Source organism: Amia ocellicauda, chromosome 12, assembly GCF_036373705.1.
Source record: "Amia ocellicauda isolate fAmiCal2 chromosome 12, fAmiCal2.hap1, whole genome shotgun sequence".
Lineage (NCBI taxonomy): Eukaryota > Metazoa > Chordata > Actinopteri > Amiiformes > Amiidae > Amia > Amia ocellicauda.
The window spans coordinates 22903351-22918135 of NC_089861.1; positions in this window are offsets into that span (position 1 = coordinate 22903351).

Sequence of the window (14785 nt, forward strand, 5' to 3'; positions counted from 1 at the left end):
CTGTTGCTCTCGGATGTTGCTGTTATGAACCACTCATCCCACACAAAACATATCTACATTCAGCAGTGGAAGCATGGTCTGTGCCCTGGCTCCTGCCCTTATTGTTAGTGATACATAAGTGCCTATGACCCTACACTTCACTGTGTGTGATTTGCACATCCTAGTGGAGCTTGTCTTTTGACCATATCTGGATGTTGTGCAGACAGCAATTACTCCATGACCCTCAAAAAAAGCAAATCAAAATCCAGTAGATCCTGGCTTGGCAGTCCTACTCCTGGGGCGGGTTGTATTAAAGGGATCCGATCTTGATCTTGATCTCAATTGTGTTGTACTAAATGGATTAGGGCTCAAACTGAGCTTTTGATCAGGATCAGAGCTTGATCCGACTTTTTTAAATGCAGGAGCTCTGTATTCATCATCTAGTTCGCTGTCATCAAACACGTAAACTGTGAGTATTTAAAGACAAACAAAACCCTTTAGAGGTTTTTGGGAGGAAGACATGTGAAAGTGGGATGGATTAACAGCATGAAGCATATTTAACCTTACAGATACAATTGATCCTGTTTTAGGACCTACATCGAAGCACAGTCATGCCTTACCAAAACGTTTGCATTTACCATTGAGATATTTTGCAACTGGCAGACTGGCAAATAGTAGGTAGCATTATTAATGTAGACAAGTCTGGTTAAGCACAGATAAACAGCGAAAAAGTTCACCTGAAACCGCCAAGTTTTGATTGGCTAAATGGGCAGTGTATTACTGTATTGGACAATTAGCCAAAACATTAAAAGTCAGACGTTTCGGTTTAAAGTATTAGCAATTGGTGAATAATTATAACATTTAGGATGTAAAACTATGAAATAATATGTCAGAATAGTTTTTATTCCACAGCTGTGCTGTCTGACAGTAATGCACGATAGTGCGGGGGTGTCCTAACAACACACTGACACATCCAAAATTGTGTATTGGTCATTTCATCTAAAGTATGCACAAAAAATATAACCAATAAAATGTTAATGTTAATAATGTCTAAAACAGACGTTGCCACGATGTCAATTAGATGTTGTAGGTTGGTTATATTTTGGTTGCCAGACGTTGTGACTCAAATACAACCACTAAAAGACGTCTAAGACAGACGTTGCCTCAGCGTCAGCAATAAGATTTTTATTTTATATTTATATTTTGGTTGCCCGAAGTGGCGAATTGAATACAACAACAGAAAAAACAACATCATCTCTCTTCCGTCTTTCTTCAACACCTTCATTGTAACTTCCACTACTGTTCTTAATGATATTCTGTTCTGACCCCACTGCTGGTAGGACTGATGAAATTATGTCTACATTTCTGCTCACTTCTAATGTACCCCAGTATAGGAATCATGCTCTGTTTTGTACCATGCTCTGTTTTAAATCACTTAAATTTGGACAATATTAAACATATTTATTTATCTTGTGTAAAATGTGTTACAAATGTAAGTTGCAATAGGGAAGTTCAAAATAACAAAATTCATTCATTTTAACAGATGTGTCACTGTTCTTTTGTATCTCTAAGCAAGTTCCATGTTTGCATTGCTTCCTAGTAGTTACATGACCCAACTTCCCTATTGCACCGAAAAATAAAGAGGAAGGACGAATCACAAAATTATGTTTAAGCATCTTGTGAAGTGTATCAGACTTGACACTTATTTCCTGATCATGTAGCGTATGCATATGTGTGTCTCTAAGCACATATCAAGTTAGCATTTCTTTCTTCTCTATCACACCAATAATGAAAGAGGAATGATAATTCACAGGTTGATGCGTTTAAGCATCTTCTTAATACAATTGTACTCTTATTTTGAGGGTAAGTAGAATATTATTGTTTTTTTTATTAAACGGATGTGGGTAAAAAAAATTGTTATATAGCTACATTTAGAATGTATTCAGATCAAGTATATTAATGCTGATTTCAACAGGTTCCCTGCAATTACTGTAGTATCAGTACAGTAGAATAGATTTTATTTTTGAGCCACTGCCCCTGACCTCTATGAAGTTGAAACCCCATGTGTTAGAATATGAATAAATATATATGCATTCAACAACAAAGCAGAAGGTGAGAGACTGTTGTGCTTTTATTTTGACAGAAACCTGGTTGAATGATTCGGTCACGGAGGATGCCATTGCCATGGAGTGGCTAATTACTTTCTGCGCAGACAGGAGTGTGGCACTCAGTGGCAAAACCAGAGGTGGTGGGCTGTGTATTGTCATTAATAATAGATGGTGTGGGAATGCAAACAAGATTCATTCACACTGTTCCCCGGACATTTAATTTTTGATGGTTAAATGCCGTACCTTTTATCTTCCACGAGAGTTTTCTGTTACAGTCATCACTGCTATTTACATACCCCTGGACACAGACACAAAAGTGGCCAAAATATCCTCTACAGTTTTATTTCTAATCTGCAAACCATCTATTCTGAAGGAGTATTTATTGTTGCTTTGGACTTCAACCAGGCACACATGAAGAAGGTTGGACATGTGGACGTGGCGACAAGGGGAGCCAATTTATTGGCTCATGTACAGTGAGAGAAAAAAGTATTTGATCCCCTGCTGATTTTATATATTTTCCCAAATAAAATAACTGACAAATAAATGATCAGTCTATAATTTTAATGGTAGGTGTATTTTAATAGTGAGAGACAGAATAACAACAAAAAAATCCAGAAAAACGCATTTCATAAAAGTTATACATTGATTTGCATGTTAATGAGTGAAATAAGTATTTGATCCCCTATCAATCAGAAAGATTTCTGGCTCCCAGGTGTCTTTTATACAGGTAATGAGCTGAGATTAGGAGCACTCTCTTAAAGGGAGTGCTCCTAATCTCAGCTCGTTACCTGTATGAAAGACACCTGTCCACAGAAGCAATCAATCAGATTCCAAACTCTCCACCATGGCCCAGACCAAAGAGCTGTCCAAGGATGTCAGGGACAAGATTGTAGACCTACACAAGGCTGGAATGGGCTACAGCTTGGTGAAAAGGTGACAACAGTGGGTGCAATTATTTGCAAATGGAAGAAACACAAAATAACTGTCAGTCCCACTTCGGTCTGGGGCTCCATGCAAGATCTCACCTTAGTGGAGTTTCAATGATCATGAGATTCAGTCCAGAATCAGCCAAGAACTACACGGTAGGATCTTGTTAATGATCTCAAGGCATCTGGGACCATAGTCACCAAGAAAACAATTGGTAACACACTACGCCATGAAGGACTGAAATCCTGCAGTGCCTGCAAGGCCCCCCTGTTCAAGAAAGCACATGTACAGGCCTGTCTGAAGTTTGCCAACATCTGAATGATTCAGAGGAGAACTAGATGAAAGTGTTGTAGTCAGATGAGACCAAAATCGAGCTCTTTGGCATCAACTCAACTCGCCATGTTTGGAGGAGGAGGAATGACCCCAAGAACACCATCCCCACCGTCAAACATGGAGGTGGAAACATTATGCTTTGGGGGTGTTTTTCTGCTAAGGGGACAGGACAACTGCACCGCATCAAAGGGACGATGGACGCGGCCATGTACCGTCAAATCTTGGGTGAGAACCTCCTTCCCTCAGTCAGGGCATTGAAAATGGGTCGTGGATGGGTATTCCAGCATGACAATGACCCAAAACACACAGCCAAGGCAACAAAGGAGTGGCTCAAGAAGAAGCACATTAAGGTCCTGGAGTGGCCTAGCCAGTCTCCAGACCTTAGTCCCATAGAAAATCTGTGGAGGGAGCTGAAGGTTCCAGTTGCCAAATGTCAGCCTCGCAACCTTAATGACTTGGAGAGGATCTGCAAAGAGGAGTGGGACAAAATCCCTCCTGAGATGTGTGCAAACCTGGTGGCCAACTACAAGAAACTACAATTTATCAGTTGATACCCTTAATAATGATTTTGTGATCATTCCTCTTTCATTTTTGGTGCAATAGAGAAGTTGGTTCTTGAAATGACTGATAAGGAAGCCATGTAACCAGTGTATGTGCTTAGAGACACAAATGTGAGCTGTTTAACAGTGACACATCTGCTTTTTAAATGAATAAGGTTAGGTTTTGAATAATGCCCTTTATTGCATAACTTCCTCATTGCAATTTACATTTTAACACATTCTACACAGAAAATTATAAATTGAATAGTGTCATAATTTAAGTGATTTATAATGGAGCATGGTACAAAATAGATCATGATTCCTATACTGGGGTACATTAGAAGTGAGAAAAAAAGTTATATAAAAGGGAGCACCGGTCAATAAACATCTGGAGCAGGACTGCCAAGCCAGACTCTACTGGATTTTGACAAGGAAGTTGGCTGCCACTGAACCACTGGTGTGCCCTGGATATGACTGAAAGCCTCCTTCATATGAGCCAGGGTGGGGGTGGGAAGTAACCTTTCCCTCTAGGAATTTTGTATTATTATTTTTGTCATTTAGCTGACACTCTCATCCAGAGCAACTTACATTTGTACCCATTTATACAGCTAGGCATTTTACAGGAGCAATCTACAACAGCACTGCCCCACCCAGGATTTGAACCCTCAACCTTCCAGAGCCAATATCCAATATCCAATATCCTTTTTGCAGAGGTGGCACAGCAGAGCAGTCATGGAGGCAAACTGGGTCCAGAAAGTATGTCAGTTGTGCTCCAGACTGAGGTTCAGGAAGGGCATGAATGGGATTGACTTGTGACAGGATGGGGGTGTTTAAGTACAGCACATCAATATTTTTCCACATAAATTAAGAAGTTAGTGTTGCTGTGGGTGTGTCCAGGGTGTAGTAAAGTGTCTGATTGGTCAACTTCAAATGTCATCATTCTTTGGTCAAGTGTGTGTTTTCTTAATTGGCGATCTTATTATTGGTCTGTGCACATTTTATACAACAGAAGATAAAATGTTTAATAAATCAATCAATTTGTATTTGTTATAGCACTTTCACAAAGTTGCCACAGAGCACTTATAAACATAAAATAAAAACATAAAATAAAAAAGGTCACTGTTGGGATGAATTCTTGGGAGAGGAGTTAATTTTTTTTTAATTACACATAGCACCCAGAATATGTTTATTATATAAATTAACATTTCAGAATAAATTGATTCAACTAATCAATCCTTATTTGGTATAGCTGTCTTCACAAGGTTGCCTCATAACACTTCATATATTACAATAACAATATAAAACAATTAAATCCTGTTGGCTTCAAACAAGAAACCAAACTGTAGTCACCACATTAATAAATGTGAAGTGCTTTGTATTTTTTATCAGTTGATACCCTTAATAATGATTTTGTGATCATTCCTCTTTCATTTTTGGTGCGATAGAGAAGTTGGTTCTTGAAATGACTGATAAGGAAGCCATGTAACCAGTGTATGTGCTTAGAGACACAAATGTGAGCTGTTTAACAGTGACACATCTGCTTTTTAAATGAATAAGGTTAGGTTTTGAATAATGCCCTTTATTGCATAACTTCCTCATTGCAATTTACATTTTAACACATTCTACACAGAAAATTATAAATTGAATAGTGTCATAATTTAAGTGATTTATAATGGAGCATGGTACAAAATAGATCATGATTCCTATACTGGGGTACATTAGAAGTGAGAAAAAAAGTTATATAAAAGGGAGCACCGGTCAATAAACATCTGGAGCAGGACTGCCAAGCCAGACTCTACTGGATTTTGACAAGGATGTTGGCTGCCACTGAACCACTGGTGTGCCCTGGATATGACTGAAAGCCTCCTTCATATGAGCCAGGGTGGGGGTGGGAAGTAACCTTTCCCTCTAGGAATTTTGTATTAATATTTTTGTCATTTAGCTGACACTCTCATCCAGAGCAACTTACATTTGTACCCATTTATACAGCTAGGCATTTTATAGGAGCAATCTACAACAGCACTGCCCCACCCAGGATTTGAACCCACAAACTTCCAGAGCCAATATCCAATATCCAATATCCTTTTTGCAGAGGTGGCACAGCAGAGCAGTCATGGAGGCAAACTGGGTCCAGAAAGTATGTCAGTTGTGCTCCAGACTGAGGTTCAGGAAGGGCATGAATGGGATTGACTTGTGACAGGATGGGGGTGTTGCTGAATCAGGTGCTGTTGCTGATGGGGCTGGTGTTGAACAGCACCAATTGGCAAAGTGACTAATCTTTTGTCAAATCCTACAGTGCTGGCCTGTTGCAGCACCTAGGATGAGCCTGAGGATTATTGTGCGCTTTCTACATTTGAACTTGAATGATAATGTCACCAGTAGGGCCTGCGGAGGCCCACACCAGAAAAAATGTGCTTTCTAATGCAGCTTCCACTTGCTTCCCAATCTTACACTACAGTTAAAGTGTCTGGTTCCTATAATAGGTGCTCCAGTAGTTGTACACAGGATGTCTTTTTGAATTAATTGGTCCAATTAGTTAATCGTGTAGTGCTCCAAATTTGCAGTGTTAAACTAGCACTTACAATGCCAACACAAAGTGTAAAACTGACTCAGACAACCACTGAGTTCGCTGGGGAGATTGAGAAGAATTCTCTGTTGTGGACCAAAATGTGCATCGAAGTGGACAGAGGCAGCAGGTCTGGTGGGTGTTACTCCACTGCTCTGCTCCCTCCACTGGCTCCTGATCTCGGCTTGCATCCAGTTCAAGACTTTGACCCTCACCTAGACTGTCTCAACCAGACTGCAATAAGCTACAAGCTCAAACCCTCATCTCACCATACACTCGGTGATGTCTCCGGCCTTCCTGCACCAGAAAACTAACGTTGCCTCCTCTCTGCTCCACTTCCTCCAGAGCCACTCCCTTTCTTCCCTGGCCCCTAAGTGGTGGAATGACCTGCCTATTTCTTAAAGTAGAGCATTAGAACCTGGGGGCTAGGAACTAGGAAACAGCACTTAGTAAGCACAACTTTGCATTGTGTGTGTGGAATCAAGGCATATATCAAGTGTACATAGGTTGATGAAACTTGTGGACAAGATGCAGGTTTCTCAATTGACTTAATAAACCAGGGAGAATTAATCAATGATTAGATGTGATTAGACTGCAAGGAGAGTGACAAGACTGGAGCAAGAGTGGCCTCGTCTAGTAGCAGGCATCATAAATCCCTGCAATATATAGGGTTATTGTATTTTCAAATAAAGCCAAGACCAGGTTTGCACCCTCCTGGCCTAGAAAAGTTTCCATGTGATGTTTGGAAAATTAACAAATGGGGATACATCTCATAAGGGCCACTGCATTCCTGTGGTTTTCATTCTCATTTCATCCTAATGACTGAATTGAACTGATCATTGGAATAAGCAAATGCCCTGTCATTTCCAGGTTTTAATCAGTTAAAATATCTAAAACCTGCAGGAATCTGACCCTTGAGGGTTCGAGTTGCCCTTCCTTGATAGAGGTTATTACAAAATGTTATTTATGTGAAATGAAATATGAAGCACAGAATTTAAAACATGGACTATGGACTCTAATACACAAGTATGTTTTGAGATGTTATTGCAGAAGATTTAGTTTGTATGTTTTATGAGCACATATATTTTTCACATGCTAATTTAGTGAACATTCACCTAAGAATTTGCTTTAGAATTATAGCCTTTTGGGAAAGTATTATAAACAACCTAAATTAAACAAATGTATGAATATACATGTGGCATTTTCTTGAAGTATGGCACTAGGACCCTGCGCTTGACATTTATGGCCACTCTCTCCCTACTGCAAAGAGATATAAGGGTAGTTCTGTGTTCCAGATGAAGGAATCCTGTTTACTGATTCTACAAGCTACAGACAGACCTTGTTATAGTACTGAGGGTGGACTTTGAAGTTGATGACCAGGTAAAACTCTATTTTCTACATACAATCAAATATTAACATAATAGTTTTTTGTTTTATTGATGTATTATTATTATCATTATTAGTAGTAGTAGCAGTAGTAATTGTAATGGTTGTAGTAAAGAACCTTATTGGAAGCTTTATGTAATTTATTTTAAAATATGTCAGTGTTTACAATAACTATGCATTAGTTAGTGTATGAGGGGCTATTCAATTAAAAAATAACAGAAAAAAGAAATCATATACCAAAATGGATATATCATATACCAAAGTGAACATATCACATAGCAGAAAAGATAACTCATACACCAAAGTGGATTTATCATATAGCAGAAACAATAATTCATATACCAAAGTGGATATTTCATATAGTAGAAAAAAACATTCATATACCAAAGTGGATATATTGTATAGCAGAAAAAAAAATCATAGAACAAAATGTATATATTATATGGAACAAAAATATAAATCATATATCAAAGTGGATATTTCATATAGCAGAATAAAAAACATATACCAAAGTGGATATATCATATAAATATATAGCATAAAAATATATACCAGAAAAAATATGTCATGTTGCACAAAAAATATATACCAAAGTCCCGTGGTGGAGATGTTGGGTTGGACAGATGTTAGAGATGAGAGTTGATCCTTCACAGGATGCCTGTGACTCTGTGAAGGATCTAACCAACTAGGCAACCCAACATCAACACCACGTGACTTTGGTATATATATATATTTGGTATATGATATATCCACATTGGTATATGTTTTTTGTTTTGTTTTTTGCAATATGAAATATCCACTTTGGTATATGATATATTCACTTTAGTGTATTCATAATTTTTTCTGCTATATGATATTTCCACTTTGGTATATGATATATTTTTTTCTGTTATATTATATATCCACTTTGGTATATGATATATTTTTTCTGATATTTTTAATTGAACGCCCCCTCACACAAGTGTCTCCATTCATAGATATTCAGTCATATATCAAATGTGGGGGAGAAAATTTGATTCCAATAATTTCACACAAAAGTTTGCAGAATGACAAAAAACATTGTATATCATTTTGTATATAATTTTACTAACATCTTTGCTACATCGCTTATGACAATATTATTTTGACTATAATATAAATGTATAATATATATTTATATGACTGGATGAAATCAAAACATAGATTTATGTTCTAATGGCAGACTACACACTTGTACTTGATAGCAGTTATGTTGAGTAGAAGAAAGAAGCACCTGACAAAACATTAAGCTACCAGATTGTAATGTTCTAGTAGCATGTGAAGTTTTGTTTTAACAAGGCCTATAGTTCTTACAGAACCACCAATATTTGACGTTTTCCTATAACACCAGCATTCACTAACAGACACCTATTGATAAACTCAAAGACAAAGATTGTATTCCTTGTGTTCATATTAAAAACAAACAAAGAAAAAACTATGAAGGGAGATCATTGTCAAAAAGATTAATATGCATAAAAATAATGTGTATTTGTAAATACATGTACAAATCACAAATTACATATCTGTGAGTTACAAATTGCATATTTGTGAGGTTTCACTCGCATATTAGTGAGTTAAAACTCACATATATGTGTGAGTTAGATAGAGCATTAAATCACTGACAAAATACATCACAAAGGTCACAGGCCGAGATTGTGGATTGTGGAACAATCGATGAGGATTTAACAGAGCATGCATTTACAGTGAGGGAAAAAAGTATTTGATCCCCTGCTGATTTTGTACGTTTGCCCACTGACAAAGAAATGATCAGTCTATAATTTTAATGGTAGGTGTATTTTAACAGTGAGAGACAGAATAACAACAAACAAATCCAGATAAACGCATTTCAAAAAAAGTTATAAATTGATTTGCATGTTAATGAGGGAAATAAGTATTTGATCCCCTATCAATCAGTAAGATTTCTGGCTCCCAGGTGTCTTATATACAGGTAATGAGCTGAGATTAGGAGCACTCTCTTAAAGGGAGTGCTCCTAATCTCAGCTCATTACCTGTATAAAAAACACCTGTCCACAGAAGCAATCAATCAATCAGATTCCAAACTCTCCACCATGGCCAAGACGAAAGAGCTGTCCAAGGATGTCAGGGACAAGATTGTAGACCTACACAAGGCTGGAATGGGCTAAAAGACCATCGCCAAGCAGCTTGGTGAGAAGGTGACAACAGTTGGTGCGATTATTCGCAAATGGAAGAAACACAAAATAACTGTCAGTCTCCCTCGGTCTGGGGCACCATGCAAGATCTCACCTCATGGAGTTTCAATGATCATGAGAATGGTGAGGAATCAGCCCAGAACTACATGGGAGGATCTTGTTAATGATCTCAAGGCAGGTGGGACCATAGTCACCAAGAAAACAATTGGTAACACACTACACCGTGAAGGACTGAAATCCTGCAGCACCCGCAAGGTCCCCCTGCTCAAGAAAGCACATGTACAGGCCCATCTGAAGTTGCCAATGAACATCTGAATGATTCAGAGAACTGGGTGAAAGTGTTGTGGTCAGATGAGACCAAAATCGAGCTCTTTGGCATCAACTCAACTCGCCGTGTTTGGAGGAGGAGGAATGACCCCAAGAACATCATCTCCACCGTCAAACATGCAGGTGGAAACATTATGCTTTGGGGGTGTTTTTCTACTAAGGGGACAGGACAACTGCACCGCATCAAAGGGACGATGGACGGGGCCATGTACCATCAAATCTTGGGTGAGAACCTCCTTCCCTCAGTCAGGGCATTGAAAATGGGTCGTGGATGGGTATTCCAGCATGACAATGACACAAAACACACAGCCAAGGCAACAAAGGAGTGGCTCAAGAAGAAGCACATTAAGGTCCTGGAGTGGCCTAGCCAGTCTCCAGACCTTAATCTCATAGAAAATCTGTGGAGGGAGCTGAAGGTTCGAGTTGCCAAACGTCAGCCTCGAAACCTTAATGACTTGGAGAGGATCTGCAAAGAGGAGTGGGACAAAATCCCTCCTGAGATGTGTGCAAACCTGGTGGCCAACTACAAGAAACGTCTGACCTCTGTGATTGCCAACAAGGGTTTTGCCACCAAGTACTAAGTCGAAGGGGTCAAATCCTTATTTCCCTCATTAACATGCAAATCAATTTATAACTTTTTTGAAATGCGTTTTTCTGGATTTTTTTGTTGTTATTCTGTCTCTCACTGTTAAAATACACCTACCATTAAAATTATAGACTGATAATTTCTTTGTCAGTGGGCAAACGTACAAAATCAGCAGGGGATCAAATACTTTTTTCCCTCACTGTAGCTATGGAAAGCATGTGTTGTGACATGTGAATGCTGATGCTAATGCTGTTTTCATTTGCATTTAAAAAAATCTATGCCAATCTCGTAAAAATGCCAATTCTGTATACTAATTCTAAAACAACAGTATAATACTGTGCATGGGCAAACTGAACATTGCAGGCTTACATTGCAGAAATATTTATAGGGAATTTCACTTGTTCATGTGTAATTGTAGCAAACATTTTGTAGAAACTTTAAGTCAATATAATAATTTGTATTCATCCAATTAAAAACAATTTTATGTAGGTTATTTTTGTAATGTATGTATTTAATTATTTCATATTTTTACTTAAAGTTTCTATAAGATTTCCAGTTAACCATATTTGCTAAATTAAAATTAAAAAATTGTTATTTTCCAGATATCTGCTGCCCATCTAGTAACCTTCCTTTGTTGAGCAACATGTTTACAAAAATGACAAATATGTATGACTTCTCCCTCATGATCCTGATTACATTGACAATGAGTATCACAGATATTGTCGATGATTATTTCTCTGTGGGAGAATTAAACTTGCAGTTCCATATTTAAAAGTGCCCATTTCTGCTGCTTAAATCTGTCCTGTGTAGCCATGTGTGTATTAGCATATGAGTATAAAATATACAGTCGCTGCCTATATATTGCTAACTGGTTATAACTAACGTGGCAGAACTTATTAATGACAGTTAAAACATTTATATAGAATCATGAATACACCTACAACACTCTGGGATCCATAACTTACTCAAACTGTTTTTCACAAATTCAGTGTTTGGAATTTCTCCTGGATAACCTCCACAAAAGCTTAACCAATTACAATAATTGTCTGCTAAATAAATTAATCCCACCATAACATTGTGTGCGGCAATTATTTTGTATGGGATACCTTTAAAAAAAAAAAAGAATATATATATAAAACTTGTACTGACACCATTGTTAATAGGTCAGGTAGTGGTTGTATTAGCAGCATTTTTTTCAGGGTAGTGATTTATTTCTGCATGGTAAATCTAAAACATATGTCTGTCATTCACAATGATTTCACAGCCAGCTGCACCTCTCTGGGTTGGAGTACACAACATGTGCTCTCAGTGCCTTGTGTTTACATTGTGATCCAGGAAACTGTCTATACCATTACCGTATAAGTTATCAGTAATGAGGATTTATCAATTTAATTAAAATGTTTACTTCTTCATGTGATCGATCACATATAACTATTTCTATTTTAAAGGTTTTAATAGTTGTAAGTGAGTGTAAATAAGGGAAAGCTAGAATCTGGTTAAACACGGATGTTTGGTCAAATGGGCTATTAATTTGTCAAAAGACGACAAAATACTTTTGACAATAAGCATATAGTCTTTTGACAATATTAAGATTGGCATTGACATGTTAAGAGAGGAAAAAAGAAAAAGAAAAAAGCATTAGCATCAGCATTTTGCATGAGCATTCACATTTTACCACCAACACCAGCGATCCATAGCTGAACGCATGCGCTGTTAAATCGATTGTTCCACAATCTCTGCCTGTGACATTTGTGACATATTTGTGACAGTAATTTAACACTCTACCCAACTCACAAATATGTGTTTTAAAGCTCACAAATATGCGATTTGTAGCTCACAAATATGCAATTTATGATTTATGCGTATTCACATAAAAAACGCAAAAATACAAAATCATATATAATTTATTTTGTATGTTTTATCTTCTTCACAGGACGCAGATAGCTGGTCTTTCATCAATAAAAGGAAATAGTTATTTCAAAGAAAAGACATGGGTGACCAGCCAAGTAAAACAGAGTATGTATACAGTTCTGTGACTGTGACTGTGTATTCATGCAGCATGTGTGGCACAACTCTTCAGGAATCGAATTTGATGAGAATGGGCAACCGCATTTACTGTCAAAGCTGTTTTCAACATGAAAGAAATAAACAAACTGAAGAAGCTGCAAACCAAAGACTACAGGAAATGCAACGTGCACAAAAAGCTGAGAGCAGAAGAAAAGAGAAACTGGAAAGAGAAAGAATTCAAGGGGAACATAAAAAAAGACTTGAGGAAATAAAGAAATGCAATCAAGTATAATTTCCTTCAGTATTTATCAATATTCTATGGAAATGTCATTCTCAACTATTGCAAATAATGAATGTATAATTAAAAAAATATGATTATAAATGCCAGACAACTTCCAAGCTGTAAACAATATGGCATAAACTTAAAAATGTTACACTGTTCTATGGTCATGGTTTACATAACCAACTGCATCACCGTTAAAATTGATAAAAAATGCTATTGGAATTTACTTTTAATAAAACAATATTATAAGAAAGTGTTCTGTTAGTTTGTTTTTCTGTCAGTTTCAATCCTTTATTCTACAATTGTCAAAATAGATTGCATTAGCATACTTTTTAATCTTAGCTGGGACTGAATCAGTCGTTTGACCCACACACCTGTACAAACCTGTACTCAATTACATCTATTTTTTCTCTCAGACAATGCAACAGGTTTTCTTTATTTGTCAAATCATAGCTGTTAAGTAATACTACTCTTGTATCCTATAAGATGCCCTGGACAAAGGGCACCTGGCAATAAACAAACAAAGAATGTATGTATTTAATAAAACATTAACTATTTTTAACTAAACAACTGTTTTTTACTAACTATATGAGCTCTCACTCATACTTCCCCTAAAGGTGATGAAACCTATTACCCCTTCAATAAAACAGGTTATGGACTTACTGCCACTTAGTTCATCTACAGTGAGGAAAAAAGTATTTGATCCCCTGCTGATTTTGTACGTTTGCCCACTGACAAAGAAATGATCAGTCTATAATTTTAATGGTAGGTGTATTATAACAGTGAGAGACAGAATAACACCAAAAAAATCCAGAAGAATAACATTTCAAAAAAGTTGATTTGCATGTTGTAGAAACGTCTTGGAAATAAGTGGAGAAGTCGCGGAGATAAAGCAAACAGAACTTTAATCGAGCCGCTCGGAAGCCCCACGTCAGGAATAATTCCTTCAGTGAGGACTTAATGTTTACAAACATGAGTGTAGCTTTATAGGAAAGTGATGTAACATCTTATGGCCGTTCATCCAATCAGAAGATACAGGTCCGTGTCTGTTTACCGATCTGTCCTCACGTGAAGAGGTGATGGATCCAAAGCAGATGTGCATCTTTGATGTGCACTAGGAAGATGCGATCCCACAGTCGTCATTTACCTAGTGTCAATCGCTCAGTAACAGAAACAATTTCTGCCTATCTGGAGAAACGATTAAGTCATAATCAAATTTTCAACAAACAGCTGTAGGCTATTTCGGCACTGTGTGATCTTTTATTAGTGACAGGAGTTTTTAACAAATCAACCTTGTGACCTTTTGCTTAGCCTGTATACAAGCTACTTCTAATGCTAGTATTAATATAAAACATTATATAATTAACACAAAACACTTCAACTTCCTATACAGAGTCTTCACATGTTAATGAGGGAAATAATTATTTGACCCCTTTGACTTAGTACTTGTTGGCAAAACCCTTGTTGGCAATCACAGAGGTCAGACGTTTCTTGTAGTTGGCCACCAGGTTTGCACACATCTCAGGAGGGATTTTGTCCCACTCCTCTTTGCAGA